This window comes from Furipterus horrens, unplaced genomic scaffold (assembly GCF_987537825.1).
Source record: "Furipterus horrens unplaced genomic scaffold, mFurHor1.1.pri manual_scaffold_11, whole genome shotgun sequence".
Lineage (NCBI taxonomy): Eukaryota > Metazoa > Chordata > Mammalia > Chiroptera > Furipteridae > Furipterus > Furipterus horrens.
This window is the reverse complement of record NW_028327181.1, coordinates 21514978-21530209: the sequence shown is the minus strand read 5'-3', so window position 1 is coordinate 21530209 and position 15232 is coordinate 21514978. Positions and strand designations below refer to the sequence as shown.

The 15232-nt window shown below is 47.4% G+C and overlaps 1 long non-coding RNA gene across 1 annotated transcript; it reads left to right on the top strand.

Annotated features, from left to right (window-relative positions):
- The first annotated feature begins 12993 nt into the window (after nt 1-12993).
- On the top strand, nt 12994-14953 carry LOC149997243 (uncharacterized). Its single transcript, XR_016514175.1, has 3 exons — nt 12994-13824; nt 13956-14442; nt 14758-14953. It is a non-coding gene; the product is annotated as an uncharacterized LOC149997243 (long non-coding RNA).
- The last annotated feature ends 279 nt before the right edge of the window (nt 14954-15232 follow it).

Below are 15232 nucleotides of genomic sequence, written 5' to 3'. Positions count from 1 at the left end.
GTTCAAAAGGACGGAGGCTTTCAGAACTCCCAGGTTTCAGATCTGAAGCACGTCTGGGACAGGACAGCATGGATGGGCCTGGAGAACACTCTGCTAAGTGCAGTAAGTCAAAGAGAAAAAGAAGTGCTGTGTGATCTCACTTATACACAGAATCTAAAGAACAAAATAAAACAAAATCAGACTCACAAATGCAGAGAACAAACTAAGGGTTGCCAGATGTGTGGAGGGGGACTGGGAAAAAGGTGAAAGGATTAAGGAGCCACAAAAACTGTCACAAGCATGTAGAGGGAATGCAGACAATAAAGTTGTAATACTGTGTATGGTACCAGGTGGGCACTAGAATGATCAGGGGGGTCGCTTTGTTAGTTACACAATTGCCTCACCACTATCCTGTACACCTGAACAAATATAAAATACTGAATGTCAGCTGTAATTGAAACATAATAAATCACTCCTGGTTTTTAAAAATCAACTTTAAAGAAATGATACATGGAACAAAAAGCACTAACTAAAAAGTCATGCTTGGGAGAGTCTGTAGAAGCAAAGAGGAGAGGATCAGGCTCTTAGGTCTTAAATAAATCCTTTCAAATTTAACTAGGTTATACTGTCAAATTTACAATAAGATTTAGTGACATTACTTTTGGTAGTTACTACAGAAGAAGCAAGCGAGAAGCCCCCAAATTTAACTTTTCAGAATTACTTCAGTTATGTGAGGCAATGTCTGTATAAATTCCAGTTTCTGAGCCATGGTAGACACTAAATACATGTTAGAAGTTAAGCAGGGCTTGGATCTTACTTTCTTCAGTGTAAAATGGAAGGAATTCAGTAGGTTTTGAACTGTAAATGAGTTTTATGTATCAAGAAATATATATAAACAAAACTGAGCTTTCCAATGTTCATGCAGTATAAACCTACCTACTAAAATAGAAGAGCAGAGAACAAAGAGGAGCAGAGATGAAATAGGACTGTGGACAAGGAGGACTTCCAACACTGAAGCCAAAGAGACTCTTTTGTGTACCATAATACAGACCAGCAATTTTCAACCTTTTCCATCCCATGGCACATACAAAAAATTACTAAAGTTCGGCAGCACACCAAAAAATATAGTTTGTGCTGATATGACCCCAAAAAAGTATAATTGTGATTCATTCACACCAGACGGCTATTGTGTTGACTGTTGCCATTTTTGGATTTGACCATCTAAGAGAAAAGAGGTCAATGTCCCTGACTAGTCAGGTATTGGCAATGTTTTAAAGATTGTGCTGTGGCACGTGAGTTGAAAATCACTGCTATACAGTGATTAAAGTATTATTTTATTTACATTTAAATTATAGCACACTCCCATTCTTTTTTGAACATACAGAAGTAGGTGTTTGCCAATAAAATCTAAACTTTAGTAAAGTCCATAGGCAACGGTCAGTTCTTTATATTAAAAAGAAACACTTCCTAATATAAAGACCTGATAATCCTTTCTCTTTACTGAGGAAGAAACTGTCATCTAGAGACTAGAACACCTTTTATTTTGTAAATAATTATAGACAGTATTAACCAAACGCCCTACAGTACCTTCTCTTCAAAAATCCAAAGCGATTTGGTGCCCCATGTTTAGTTTCAAGTGAAGGGATTTCGAGCGGGGAACGGGTAGGAGGGGTCAGTACTTATAGATCCAACCATTCCAGGGAGGCTACTGCCCAGGTAAAACAAGTTCCTCTACCTCTGGGGAGGTAAACATGCCGCTTAAAGAACCACAATATTAGAACAAAACAATAGGAAAAAATACCGTGAAAAGGAACCCTAATCGAAAGGGACAACAAACTGGGGAAGGTTTTTGTACCAGGTTCAAAATACTAATTCAAATTCCTCTCAGCTAATAAAACATACACACACCCACAGAATAAGGAAAAGACAGATGATTTACCAAAGAAATAATAATAAACGAAGAAAAAGATGTTTAGTCTCATTAATAATGCAAATAAAAACATTAACGCATCCTTTTGGACTGGTAAAAGTTTTCAATACCCAGGGCTGGTCAGCCCGTGGAGACGGAAGCAGCCTCGCACTCTGGGGTGGGCGGGGTGGAGAGGGGATATCAATTTTTCTAGAGGGCAGTTGGACATTATGAATCAGTTTAAATAGTACCATAATTTCTAAGCCATCATTCACTTCAGGAATTATTCTAAGGAGACAAACTGGATAAGAAGGCAGACGAGTGTACGGACTAATAACCACTACCCGCTATTCTCTGATGACGACGAAACTGGAAGAGCAAATGCCTGTCATCAGGGAATTGGTCAGATACTAATACATGGTGCGGTACAGCCAGAGCAAGAAAGGCCACGCATGGGTTAAAAGTGATCATGCATATCTGGACTTGACAGACGTGATCCTAAAATATTCTTAGGCATCCATCATCTGCTTTTTAAATGAATGTGCTTTATTATATTCAAAATATACAATCATTTAAAAGTACATTTCATAATTATAATGTAAATATATACTCATACTGACTAGAGCTGCAGTAAATCCAAATGTGAACATTTTTTTGGCTGTTGGAATTTCTAGTACTTTCCTCCATTTATTATACATACTTAATATTACTTAAGTTACTTATAAAAACAATGAGATTGTGTAATTTTTATAATCGGGGAAAAAATTTAGTTTCACTACGGTAGAAGCGTAGGACTGAATTTCACACTCGATCCTAATACACCAAGGAAAGTGTTTCTCGCAAGGTCACACCCATTAGTTCACTAAAGGTGTGACTAGAGGGTGAGAAGCCGGTGGTCCCTTTACAGAAAGACCGCAGTCGGCACCCCCAGGCCCACGGCGGGTGTCGCCTGTCTGTGGCACTCGCGGCCCCAGGGAAGGTCAGCTCCCTCGCTGAATGCGACCCCGACCCCTGGCCCGTCCACCGCGCTAAGCCCCGGCCAAGGTGACTTCGGGGGCTCGGCCGCCCAGGGCCGGCGCGTCGCCGCAACGCCCACCCGGCGGTAGGTACGTCCCAGCTCCGGTCTACGCGCCCGGGATCGGTACCCCGGCAGGTTGTGCTCAGCCCCGACCTGTCCCCATCAGCCGGGCAGCCCTCGGAGCCCTCCTCCCGCCCAGCCTTGCTTACCCGCCCAGCCTTGCTTACCCGCCCCGCCGACCAAGGCTCGCCGCCGGGTCCTGCAGATCCGCAGGTGTCCGTTGTCGTCCCGCATCTTGCGCAGGCGCACTGCCCATCTACGCGCAGAGGCCGCTGAGGTTTAAACCACAAGAACCAACCGGTGCCCTCGGCCCCTCCCTGCAGCCCTTCTATAGGTCCTGAGGGTAAACCTCTTCCAGTTCTACAGTCTGATTGGTGCATGTTTTTCTTGACCCGCCCCTCAGGCAGGAAGAAGTTAGGGATTTGAGGCGTGGATTGGGAAATGTGCAAGCCCCGCGGCATCTGAGCGGGAACGCGGAGCCGTTGCTTTGTTACCCCGTAGACCCCACGCTGAGTAGGGGGACTCCTAAGCCTCCGTCAAAGGGGAAGAAGCTGGGTCTTCGGAGAGACGGCCTTAGCGCTCTGCCCACCTCAGGGGTCTTGACCTTCTCCACTCTGCGCGGCTGTGATCGGAGCCGTGACCCCGATCCCGCCTCTGCGCCTCAGCCCGCCCACCCAAGTCTGACAGGCGGGCTCTGTAGGAAGGCCCGGACGCGCGTGGAGGCCTTTCCGAGGCTCACAGGCTCTGATCGGACTGAGTGCTCTGTCCCCAGTCCCACCCGCGTTCCCCTAACTGAGCTCCTTGCTCAAACGCCCACTCACCTGCGGTGTTGCTGAGGAATGCTCCCCTCTACTTCTTCACTTAGTCTTACCATAAAACATTTTTTTTCGTATGAACCTGAGAAAACAAATGTCTAGTGCTTTGGGATTGCTGAGAAGAGGAGACATGGGGGTGGGGGGTGGGGAGTAGAACCTCCCACCCCCCAACTCAATAACCTAGTCGCTGCCCTGAACAACTAGTCCTCCAAGTCCTTGCACAGATAGGCAGGTGCTGGTTGACTGATTTATACTGTTTCTTAAACCCAGAATTATGAGAGAGAAAATGTTTAATCCTTTCCCCCAAATACTTCACATTACCTCTTAGTCCCCCGCTTTGTCTCAGGGCCTTTGCATTACCTCTAGGGCACTTTGGATGTTTTGGGGGAAAGAAAAAGGAAGGAGAAAATGACAGCAGCAGATTGTGAAGATTTGAATGACCCTGCCCCTAAATCGCCAATATCCTAACACTAGTGCACACAGTCTTTTCTTTCCTCATGAACAAATATCCCCATGTTCAGGTTTGGTCATCTTATACCTGCATGATTTTTCTTTGGCATTGAATCCCCAGTCTGTCTTAGGAACTAGAGTAAACAGCCCATTTTCTTACCTACTGCTTTAATCGTTCACATATCCTTACCACTTGCCCCAGGAGTGTCTTGTTAGGTTTCACGTTAAGTTTTGACCTTTGAAAACCTTTAATCATCGTCACTTGTCATATTTCAAGAGGTGTCTTGTGTTCTACTGAATCATTGTTTTTGGTAGATTACTTCCTCTGACTTTACCTAGAACTGATTTAATAATCCTCATGGTTCCCTGAAATCCTCTGACCCAGGTCAAGAAACCTTAATGAAAACCATCTAAAATACCGTATATGGAAGAAAATCCTATACTTATATACCAAATTGCTTTTTAAAAAATCATTAAGGAAAATTTGAAACATATAAAAAATTGTATATAATGAAGCCATGAAGCCCCATGAACTTATGCCAGGCTCCAATAATTATTAACTCACGACCGGTCTTGTTGCTTCTATGTCACTATCTATGTACTTCTTGTATTGTTTTGAAGCAAATATCAGGCATCTGAAATCTATAGATATTTCAGCACGATTTCTTTAAAATAGGCCTTTTAAAACATCACCACAGTACAATTACCACACCTAGAATATTTACTATATTTTAACATCATCCAGTGTTCAGTTTTCTGCTTGTAATTTTTTTCTTTGCTTCTTTGAATCAGGATCCAATCAAGTCCATGTGTTGTGACTGTTCGACATGTCTTTTAAGTTTCTTTTATTATGTAAGTTCTTCCTCCATCTTTTCCCTTGCAATTTACTTGTTGAAGGGAATCATATTGCTGGTCCTATGGAGTTTCCCATGATTTGGATTTTTCTGATTATATCTAAGTGATGTAGTTTAGCATTGTTTCCTCACCTTTCTTTTTATAACACAGTTCTCCTCCAGATGTTCACCCTTATTATGTTTAGCTGGTTTACTGACCCATTGGCATCTGCATCTACGCATTCAAATATTGCTTCCCACTGGCTGTGTCACGCTTAAGTTAATCACTCCTTTATGATATCTGTGCTGACCTCACCTCTTTGTTGACATTTTCAAACCTCTTCAACTGTAGCTAACTAATCCTATCTCTAACATTTTCAGTTTTTCCTTCTTTATGTCTTCTCCGAACAGGGGAAAAACAAAGGCCTAAAGAAAAGCAAAAATGAAAACAGACAACTCTTCCTTGACACTGCTGCCCCCTCCTGTCAGCCTTTTTCTTCGGTCTCTCTCTGCCCTTGCTCAGTTCCTTAAGTCCCTGAGTTCTGGATTCTGCCTTTATCAGCATATTCAAATTGTACTCTTCAGGGGTCACTGATCTTAGTGGTCAACTTGAGTTGTTTTGCTCAGTCTCATTCTCTTTTACTTTTTTGAGGATATTTGATCACTTATTCAGCAAATATTTATTGAACACCTATGTTAGGTATTGTGCCTTGGTGATTTGATAATCAGTATAAAGACAAAACTTCTGCCCTCTGAAGCTTCCAGTCTGGTAGGAGAAGTTGACATTGGTCGGACAATCACAAATTACTGTAAAATTATAATTGTGTTTATTGTAAGGAGAGGCCAATGGTCCAATGAAAACACCTAAAAATAGGGAGATTTGACATAGTGTCACAGAACCAAGAACTAAAGGATAAGTAGGGAAAGGACATGGAGGGGAGAGATAGGGGTGAAAGTTTGCTAAGCAGAGGGAAAAGCATATGCAAAGGCCTATGGGGGCGGAAGCTTGAAGAGTCGAGAAATTGAAAAAAAGACCAACAAAGGGACGGAGGGTACAGGTGAGACCGGAGAGGTAGGCAAGGGCAAAATCCTGTAGAATCTTTATCCTAAGAACTGAAAGTTGAAGGGAGAATTGGGTTGTGTTATGTGACGTACTCAGATTTGCATTTAAAATTTCATTTTGGCGGCACTGAGCAGAATGGATTTGAGGAGGACAAGGTTATATATGAAGTCCAAATGGGAGGCAGCTGCAGCATTCCAGGTGGAAGACGGTGGTGGCTTGGGCTAGGACTCCAAGCAGCAAGAATCAGCAAGGAGGAGGCAGATGGAGACATTTAGTGGGTAAAACCCACAGTGAGTTGAATGTGGATTGGCTGGGGTTGATGTGTAAGAGACAGACAGGTCATGGATTATTCGTAGGTTTCCGGTTTGTGTAGCTGGATACTGTTTTCTGGGATAAGGAATCCTAGAAGAAGACCATGTTTTGAGAGGCAGAGTCAGACTTTTGGGCATAGTGAATTTGAGATACCCTTGAGAAGTCCAGGTAGAGATTAAATTAGGCAGTTGGAAATCTGAGAGTAGAGGTTAGATTAAAGGTATGGAATATGGATGGATGGTGGTGTAAGTAATGGGTGAGAATGCAGTGTTTCTGGAGAGTAGAATCAAAAAAGAAGGCAGCTTACTATCTTCTTGAAACTCTCATCTGTTGAGCTCTATGAGACTACCCTGTCCTGGTTCCCATCCCACCTCTTCTCTTCTGTCACTCCACTGTCCAAGGATTGGTCCTTTCTTTTTTTTTTTTTTTTTTTTTTTTTAAGATTTCATTTATTTAGAAAGAGGGTAAGGGAGGGAAAAAGAGAGGGAGAGAAACATCAATGTGTGGTTGCCTCTCATGTGCCCCCAACTGGGGACCTGCCCACAACCCAGGCATGTGCCCTGACTGAGAATCGAACCAGCGGCCTTTTGGTTCACAGGCCAGCACTCAATCCACTGAGCCATACCTGCCAGGTCATGATTTGTCTTTTTCATTCTTCCCCTTGGAGAGGTTAATAGTTTTGTTGTTTCCAATAAGCATTTCAAGTGAGATAATTTCAAAAATCTTCATTTCAAATCCTTTCTTCTGAGTTTTTAAATCCATCTTAGCTGCATACTAGAATTTCTACATGGCTATATCTTTTCATCTTCCCAAATGCAACATACCTGAAATATTAATCATCTTTTCCCTCTGGATTCACCCTTGAGATTTCTGTATTCTGATTAATGGATCATTTCTCCAATACTTAAGAAATGATCATTTTTTACCCTTCCTCATCCTTATATGCAGTATCTCATAATCATTAAATTCTGTAATTCGCTTCCTTGTACAGTCTCATCTCCCACTTCCTTTTACTACGAATCACTGGTTCAGCCCTAATTACTTTATTCTTGGATTATTTCAGTAACACATTTCGTAATACGGGAGAACATGGCATTAAGTAGGTAAGAGTGTAAGGTCTAGGGTTATATTATTTAAGCTCAAATTCTCACTCCTCCATTCCCTAGTTTTGTGACTGGGGTGAGTTATGTGGCCTCCCTTCGATTGTGCTTTCTCAGTTTTAAAATGGGGATGACAATCTGACTTTATTCACATGGCCATTGTGAGAACTCAATGGAAAAACCTATGTTAGCACAGTGTCTGCCAAGTAATAGTAACTCACTGCATTATAGATATTGTACAGTATCATGCTTTATTCTTGTTCTTATTAGACGAAAGGCTCCCTGCCTTCCATTATAGCTCAGTCCGTCCTCTGCATCATTGCCAGGTGAGTCTTCCTTTGGCTGCCAGGGAGGCAGAGGAGAAGACGCTATCATTAACCTATGCTCACTACACCTTGGTTTCAGTGGGGAAGAGGCATATCATTAATCAGAGAGAAAAGGTTCTGTCAGAAAGGAAAGGTCAAGAAACTAGAGGCACGGAGACAACACAGAGGTTGCAATAACGTCACCAGGTGAGGCCCAGGAGGGGTGCCTGGTGCCCTGGGTACGATTACAAATGCCCCAATTGCTGCACTTCAGATTGTGCCCTTTGTAGGTGGTCATCCTCTGACTTGGATGCTGTCTTCCAGTCATTCATTGAGGAAAGAGTTGAAGAGCTGAGTTTTTTTTCTCCCCGAGATAGGAAGATGTGTAAGAACTCAGGGTCAGGCCTTGGGGAAAGCAAAGGTGCAAGGTGGCAGGTGCTGGGCTGGGGGACGGGGTGGGGGACAGAACTGACCCAGCGCTCAGGCCTGGTCTGGGAGTAGTCTTCTCTAAGTATTCGGAATCAGCCCCGTTATACCTTCTCCCAGAAGATAGCTACTTGTGCCTAAGTGTTTGGCATCTGGAAAGGCACTCAGATTTCCACAAGATCCCAAAGAGAAGGGAGGCCTGGAGGTGGAGCAAGAGCTTAAGGAGAATGTCCCCATGACACTTTTGTCGAGTTGGTTTTAGGGACATAGACTAGCCTGTGATTATTGCGCCCGTCTTTGGTGATGCTGGTTTGGAGAGCTAACCCTCTCTCGCTGGGCCGGAGCTCACTTCATTTACATGCTGCCCACTCCTCTGTGGGAAACTGGTCTGTTCTGAACCCGAACCCCCATCTGCAAAGGTCATCTTGGAAGACACTGTTCTTGGTCTTCCTGCCCACTCCAACCCACAAGCCAAATCTAAGCCCTGGTGGCGGTTAACCTTTAACCTTTATCACAACACTCCTACCGGCCCCCGCACTGCAAAGTTCTTCCTTATCCCATGTCAGAGCCTCAGCAGCACGCCCCAGGCCACTGTCCTCAGGACACGTGACCTTCTCAGAGAGTGGCTCCTGGCGGCTGAAGTTTCTGACATGTATTCTGGCTAGGAGGTCTGAGCACATGCGAAAGTAGAAAAGCAAAGCGTTTCATGTTCTGAACTCAGCCCCATCACACAGCTTTTTAATTCGGCGGCCGTGGTGGATGCCCCCCTAGTTCAGTCTTGGCCGGGGAAATGGGGACAGTGGGCCCCACAGCGTCATGACTGGTGGTGCCAGCCTGCAACCTTCCCACTGCGCTTGTAAAGCAAAGGTGTGTACACTTAGAGTCAACGTAACACCTCCCGGGCATTGTCCATACACTTTCTTGGGTGGGTGGGAACAGGCAGAAGCTACATCTGGGGAGCAGTACACCCTCCAGGGCCTCTTCTCCAGTGTGACGGGCCTACGTCCCAGCAGGCTGTGATGGGAAGGGCATGTGACAAGCACCTTCTGTGACTGTAGTCATGGATATTGGTCGAGAACTGCTGTTTGGGGGTGACTCGCAGGAGCCTCCCACCGTGTACTCATCACTCCGCAGTGCAGTGGGCTCACACTGGAGCTACGGACTGGAAGACGGGGGCCCGCGTGATGGCCTGGGGCGGCGGGCAATGGCTCGCGGCAAAGCCCTCTGCGCTCACAGATGGGGACTCAGTCTAGGAAAAGCTTTTGGAGACGGGGTGCTGGAGACGCCTCTGGGAGGCAGCCCGTGAAGAAGCTCGTTATTGTTAGTCCTGGCCTCCCACAGTGGGTGCCCTTTCGGCCATGTCCAATGGGCTAAGCTCCTAAGCCAGGCAGGCGGCAGGGCCGGAACTAATGCAAATGATGACTCAGAGCTCGTATCCGACCCCAAATGCGCCTCCCATGCTTCTCTCCCCGGACTCGATCCCCAGGGAGACACGATTAGAATCTCCCTACAGCTTTGCATGGTGATGACATTTCAATTCCATCGTGTTTCCTATAGACGTTGGGCTATGCTGCTTCTATGCCCGACTTCCATTTGACACATTTGGTAAAACACTGCCTTCCAGGCTGTGCAAGGCTGGACAGTCTGGAGCACGGTTAAAGGGGGGCAAACAGGGCTAAGTCAGGAGGCTGAGTCGGGTTGGATATGAAGGAGGAGGAGGTGGGTCGGGGTCTCTGGGGTGAGAGCCAGGCATGCTGGGCAATGTTTTGGGGGTTCATCCCGGCTGCTAGAGGGAGCTTGGGACTGAGGCAGGTCAAAGTGCCAGTAGCACTTGTTGGCCAGACCCGTCTCTCCTGCAGGCGTGGGAGTGAGGCCGGCCAGCCGCCCTGGAGAGGAAACTGTCAGGGAGGGGAAACGTGACTGACACGACTCCTTTCTCCTGCCTGGATTGGCTCTCACAGCACCCGGGATAAAGTAAGTCTCCTCTTCTCACCACCTTGCCTGTGCCCCGTGACGCCCCTCAGGCCCCCTCCCTGCTGCGCAGGGCCAGGAGTCAAGTTTGAGGCTGGCGGAAGAGGTTGAAGAAGCGACCTCTGAGTGCAGGACCCTTTCGGGGGCAGTTTCTCTTTTGATTTGACTTTTCCCTGTATCTCATGCCCTTTCACGGCCCTCCTTCAGGGGAAATGTCAACCTAACTTGGGGCTGAGTACAAAGGAGCCTAATTTGGCCTCAAATCCATTACCTTCCCCTCCTTCTGTGGCCACCTGGGATGGGTACAGGTTGTGCCTCTGGGCAGGAGGGGAGCAGGATGGCACGCACTACAACCCCCATCTGGGGAAGAGCCACAGTAAGGAAAGGGCCTTGGGTAGGAGCCAGGACTGGAGGGGAGAAAACGTAGACGCTGGGGCTCAGGAGAGGCCTCGGGACACATCTGGGAACCTGGTTCTGGGGGCTCAGGTGAGGAGGTGGGAGGAAAGAGCAGGTGGCCAGCTCGTCCTCCTGTACCTGTGGGAGGGAGAGATGGCCCCAGCTGTCCAAGGTCTTCCCGTGGCCCACACCAAGATCCTGGGGTGACAGGTGTTGGAAAACTAAGCAGCTGGCTGAGGCTTCTGGCTGAGTCTGGAAGGTAGGCTCAGGTATCGGCCTTTTTAAAGTGGGTACCTGGTGACCAGCTCCTGAATCTCCTCTCTAGTCTGGGCTTCACATTCTAGAAGGGACAAGGAGGTACAGTGACAAGGGCACACATTTCACAGTGAAAAATCAGAATATCACATACATAGCCTGCAGCAAAAGTAGGTTTACAGTTGAGTATGCAAAATACAGAGCTTATTCTTACACTAGTATTTATTCAGTACTGTATTATTTTCCCTACGAACAACTGTAAACCTACTTTTTGCCCAGCCTGTGTCATGTCAGCTGTGATAGCATTTATTAACATGAACATCTGCCCTGGCCAGGTGGCTCAACTGGTGGGAGCATTGTCCTGTACACTAAAAAGGTCATGGGTCCCATCCTGGGCAGGGGAATGTACGGGAGGCAACCTGACTGACGTCTCTCTCTCTCATCCATGTTTGCCTCTCACACTGATGTTTCCCCTCCCTCCCTCCCTTTCTCTGTGTCTCTCTCTGTCTCTCTCTTTCTCCACACCCCCCCTTCCCTTCTCTCTCAAATCAATAAACATATCCTCAGTTGAGGATTTAGGAGAAAAAAACACAAACTGCTGATATATGTATAGAAATAATATTGTGTGAAGATACGGCAAAATACGCACATTGTTTTTCTCAGATTTTAGGGCATAAAGGGGATTTTATTTATTTCTTAGTAAGTTTGGTGTATTTCCAAAATTTCTGTTGCTTTCATTGAGAGAATAATGTTGTTCAAAGCTGCCAGGACAAAGACAGGAGAAGGCCCCGGGTTGCGTGGAGTTGGGATTCGTGCGCAGATCTTCATCACCGCTTGCTCGGGTCCAGGTGCAGGGGCATCGTCCCCGGCGCAACAAGGGGCCTTGGCTTAGAGGCATAAGCTGATACTCTCAGCTCAAACCCTCTGAGGCCCCTGTCCGTGATGGCTGCATGGGTGTCACACCATCCAAGGGGAAGATGCCTGAAAGTGGTTTCTCTGGGAATTCTGTCCGGACGGTGGCACGTCAGCCGGGCTGTGAAATCATCTAGTTTCAGTGGGAGCCTGTTCATGAATGTGGCCTCTGCCAGGCAGAGGGAGGTTTTTCTTCTTCTCTTTTTATGGAAACGAACTTGATTTAGGGTAGAGCCGCACTAGAGTTCAGGGCGCCGTCCTCCAGATTGGGAAGAGAAGGAAACAGCGAGGCCCAGGGCCCAGAGAGTGGCCCACTGAAGCTCCCTGGGGAAAAGACTTTCACTCTGAGCATCCCTAGTCTTCAGCTATAAGACAAGACCTATGCGGTCGTTCAGAGAATTCAAAGAGAATGAATGAGTAACAAGCCCAAAGATGTCTGATGCCAAGTAGGGTCCTCATGGTCGTTCCCTTAGCCATGACCCATGTGTGAGCTTGTGAAGTCCTGACTCCATGAGACAGACCTCTGAGGGCCCCTGTGTTCACCTAGAAAAGTTCAGGGGCTTGTCTGCAGTCACAGCGGGTAGGTAACCCACTGGGGCTCCTATCCCAGGTGTGCAGGGGGTGCACTCACAGTGAAGACGACGTGGGGAAGCCCCCCTGGCTGTAGTGCGTCTGGCTCTGGGAGTGAAACCACCCAGATAAATGCTCCAACCCCACTCTCTCCCCAAGACAGGGGCATGTGCATCAGCACTGCCCCGCCTTCCCCCTCCTGAGTACGAACTGCACGCTGAAGGTCAGGAGTGCCACGCTGCAGACTTCAGCCGGGCTGTCAGTATAGAGGCTGTTCCCTGCTGTCTCAGGATAACCATACCGACCAATCATTCGTTGTTTCATCTAACATTTTGGATCATCTGATGTGTGCCAGGCACTATTCCAGGTGCCAAGGAGAAAGCAGTGAACACAGCGCATGAAACTCTTGATTTGGGGAGCCGTGATTCCTAGGAGTGGAAAGAGGCAAAATAAACATCAAGGAGGAAATGCTATAGAATGAATATTGGGGTAAGGACTCCGGAGAAAAATCAAACAGGAAAGGGACGTGCCAAGTGTGGCAAGAGATTTTGCATCATGTATATACACAGTTTTACTGATAAGTTAACACTTAACAGGTGAAATATGGGTGGCACAAACATATAGCAGCATCTGGAAGAAGTCAGGTAAAGGCAGGGAACTGATGGAAAAACTCGTTTCCAGCCCTTCCTCCTTTCCCCCATATGCCCTTTCCCCTGATTAATCCAAATATGTGCTCCCCTTTCTTCCCATAACACTCAGTGTAAGTCTCTCCCACTGTGATGATGATTTACGGTCTTTGTCTCCCTTGAAAAGGAATGAAGACTCTTGGAGCTGAGATCCTCCTCCTCCCCTCACTCATTTCTCCTGGGCTGGCTCATCCAACCTCAGCGATGCTGCTATACTGGGAAGTCCGGCCATTGCTGGAGAATTGGGCTCTGATCTGGTGACCTGCTTTGTGACGGATGTAGTACTGCTGGAGGTTACGGTACCTGAAAGGGACGGAGCAACCCACGGATGCTTGGTGACGCCAGCTTTGTTACATCAGAAAGAACGTTACCTGGATGTGAAGTGAGATATGCTCCGTGCAGACCAACAAACAGACATACGACCGAAGCGAAGAGGTGCCAGGGAGAGAGATGCTATAGCAACTTTAATTACTATCTCATGATAGATCTAATAAAATGAAATGTGGGATCGGGCTGGCCTGAGTTCTGAGTAACTGGAGGAATGCAAACGCAGACAGCATGTACCCTCTCCTGGGAACATTTTAGAGAGGATGCAGGTGGTTTGATCTGATATTTATGATTCTCTGATTCTAGTGGGATGCCTGAGGGCAGCTGAGGGGAATAAATGAAGCTGGAACTTCACCCTGGGACCTTGTGAGCAACGGGCCCCAGGATGTTCCAGTTGCTTCTGCTGGGCATCGTCACGGTGCTCTTCATGGATGAGGGTGAGGCCTGGGGAGGGAGGCAGTGAGGGCTGGGCAGAGAATACATGGGGAGGAAGGAAGGGATTTCTAAACTTGGCTCTGGAAGCTGCTGGAAGCTGGTTCATGGAGAATTTTCCCTCTTCTCTTCACAGGAGACAGAGTCCTGACCACAAAGTGTATGGTTTGCCGTTCTTGGATAAATAATGCTACAACGAGAGGAGACGTCCTTGAGTTCTTCACACGTTGTCCCTCTATCCTCCCTGACTCCACTCCACTCCCCTCACTCACTGCCCTAGTGTCTTCTTTCTGCCCCCAGCCTTGGGTGTGGGGGCAGGGTGCCCTTGGCTCCCTGAAGGGTCATAGCTGTTCCCCACTCCAAGGAGTAAGGACCCCTGGCAGACGTGGGGGAGGGTGTCGACTCCATTTTGTGAAGTTTGCATCACCTCAGTATCAATGTTTACAGGTGGGGGAGAGTCTGACTTCACTCCCTTTCTTTAGGGATTCGATTTTGCAATAAATGTAATTTCTATAATGGCACCCATTGCATCAACACAATGAAGAGTTGCTGGAAGTTGAACGCGATGATCCACAACAGGAGTTGTCGAACAGACCACTTTTACTTCAGCAACCGCTTTTCAGGTGGGTGAGGGTTAGCGAGACACGGAAGACCACGGCCGGCACCCACAGTTCCTGGAGTCAAGCTGTGGGGGAGACTGGGGCCCTGGGAGAGCGCGGGGATGCTGGGCCTCTCCATCCCCAGCCTTGGGGTGGGGGCTGTGGGAGGCAGATGGCCTTTGCCTGGTCCTGCCTAAAGGGGCAGAGAGGAGGTACAGACGCAGCCTTGGGTTCATTCACCCCAGACTCCAGAAAGCTGGGAAGGTTCTGGAGAGAGGCCGTTGCTGGGAAGACAGGGAGATGAAGCAGGGTGATCGCATTTGCTTTCCTTCTCTTTAGGGACCTACCTGTATCGTCACACGAAACTCTCCTGTGAAGCATGTGAAGAAGGAATGTTCCAGGTATTCCATGACCTCCTGAGGGAAACCTTTTGCTGTACTCACAATGACAGGTGTAATGAGCCGGATGAAACTATGGATACCGTAAAGGAGTATGTACCTCATGAAGGCAACAGAAATCCTTGACCAATAATAAAATAACTAAGTCTTTCCACCATGTCTCTCAGTCCCTTTGCCCTTCCCCCAGCGGATGGCAACATCAGCTTCCACTTCTCAGCACTCAGACCCTGCTCTCTTCTCCGACCCAGCAGGCCTACCCGTGGGAGCATCACCTCTCCTGCTCAGGGCTCCCTTCGCAGGCCAGTGTGAAACCACAGGCCACGAAAGCCCCAGCTCTGCTTTCTGGTTGCACCCCACGTCTTTAGCACCTGACACCCCCTGGCAACCTCGCCTCGCCCTTAAGCTCTGATGTTCTA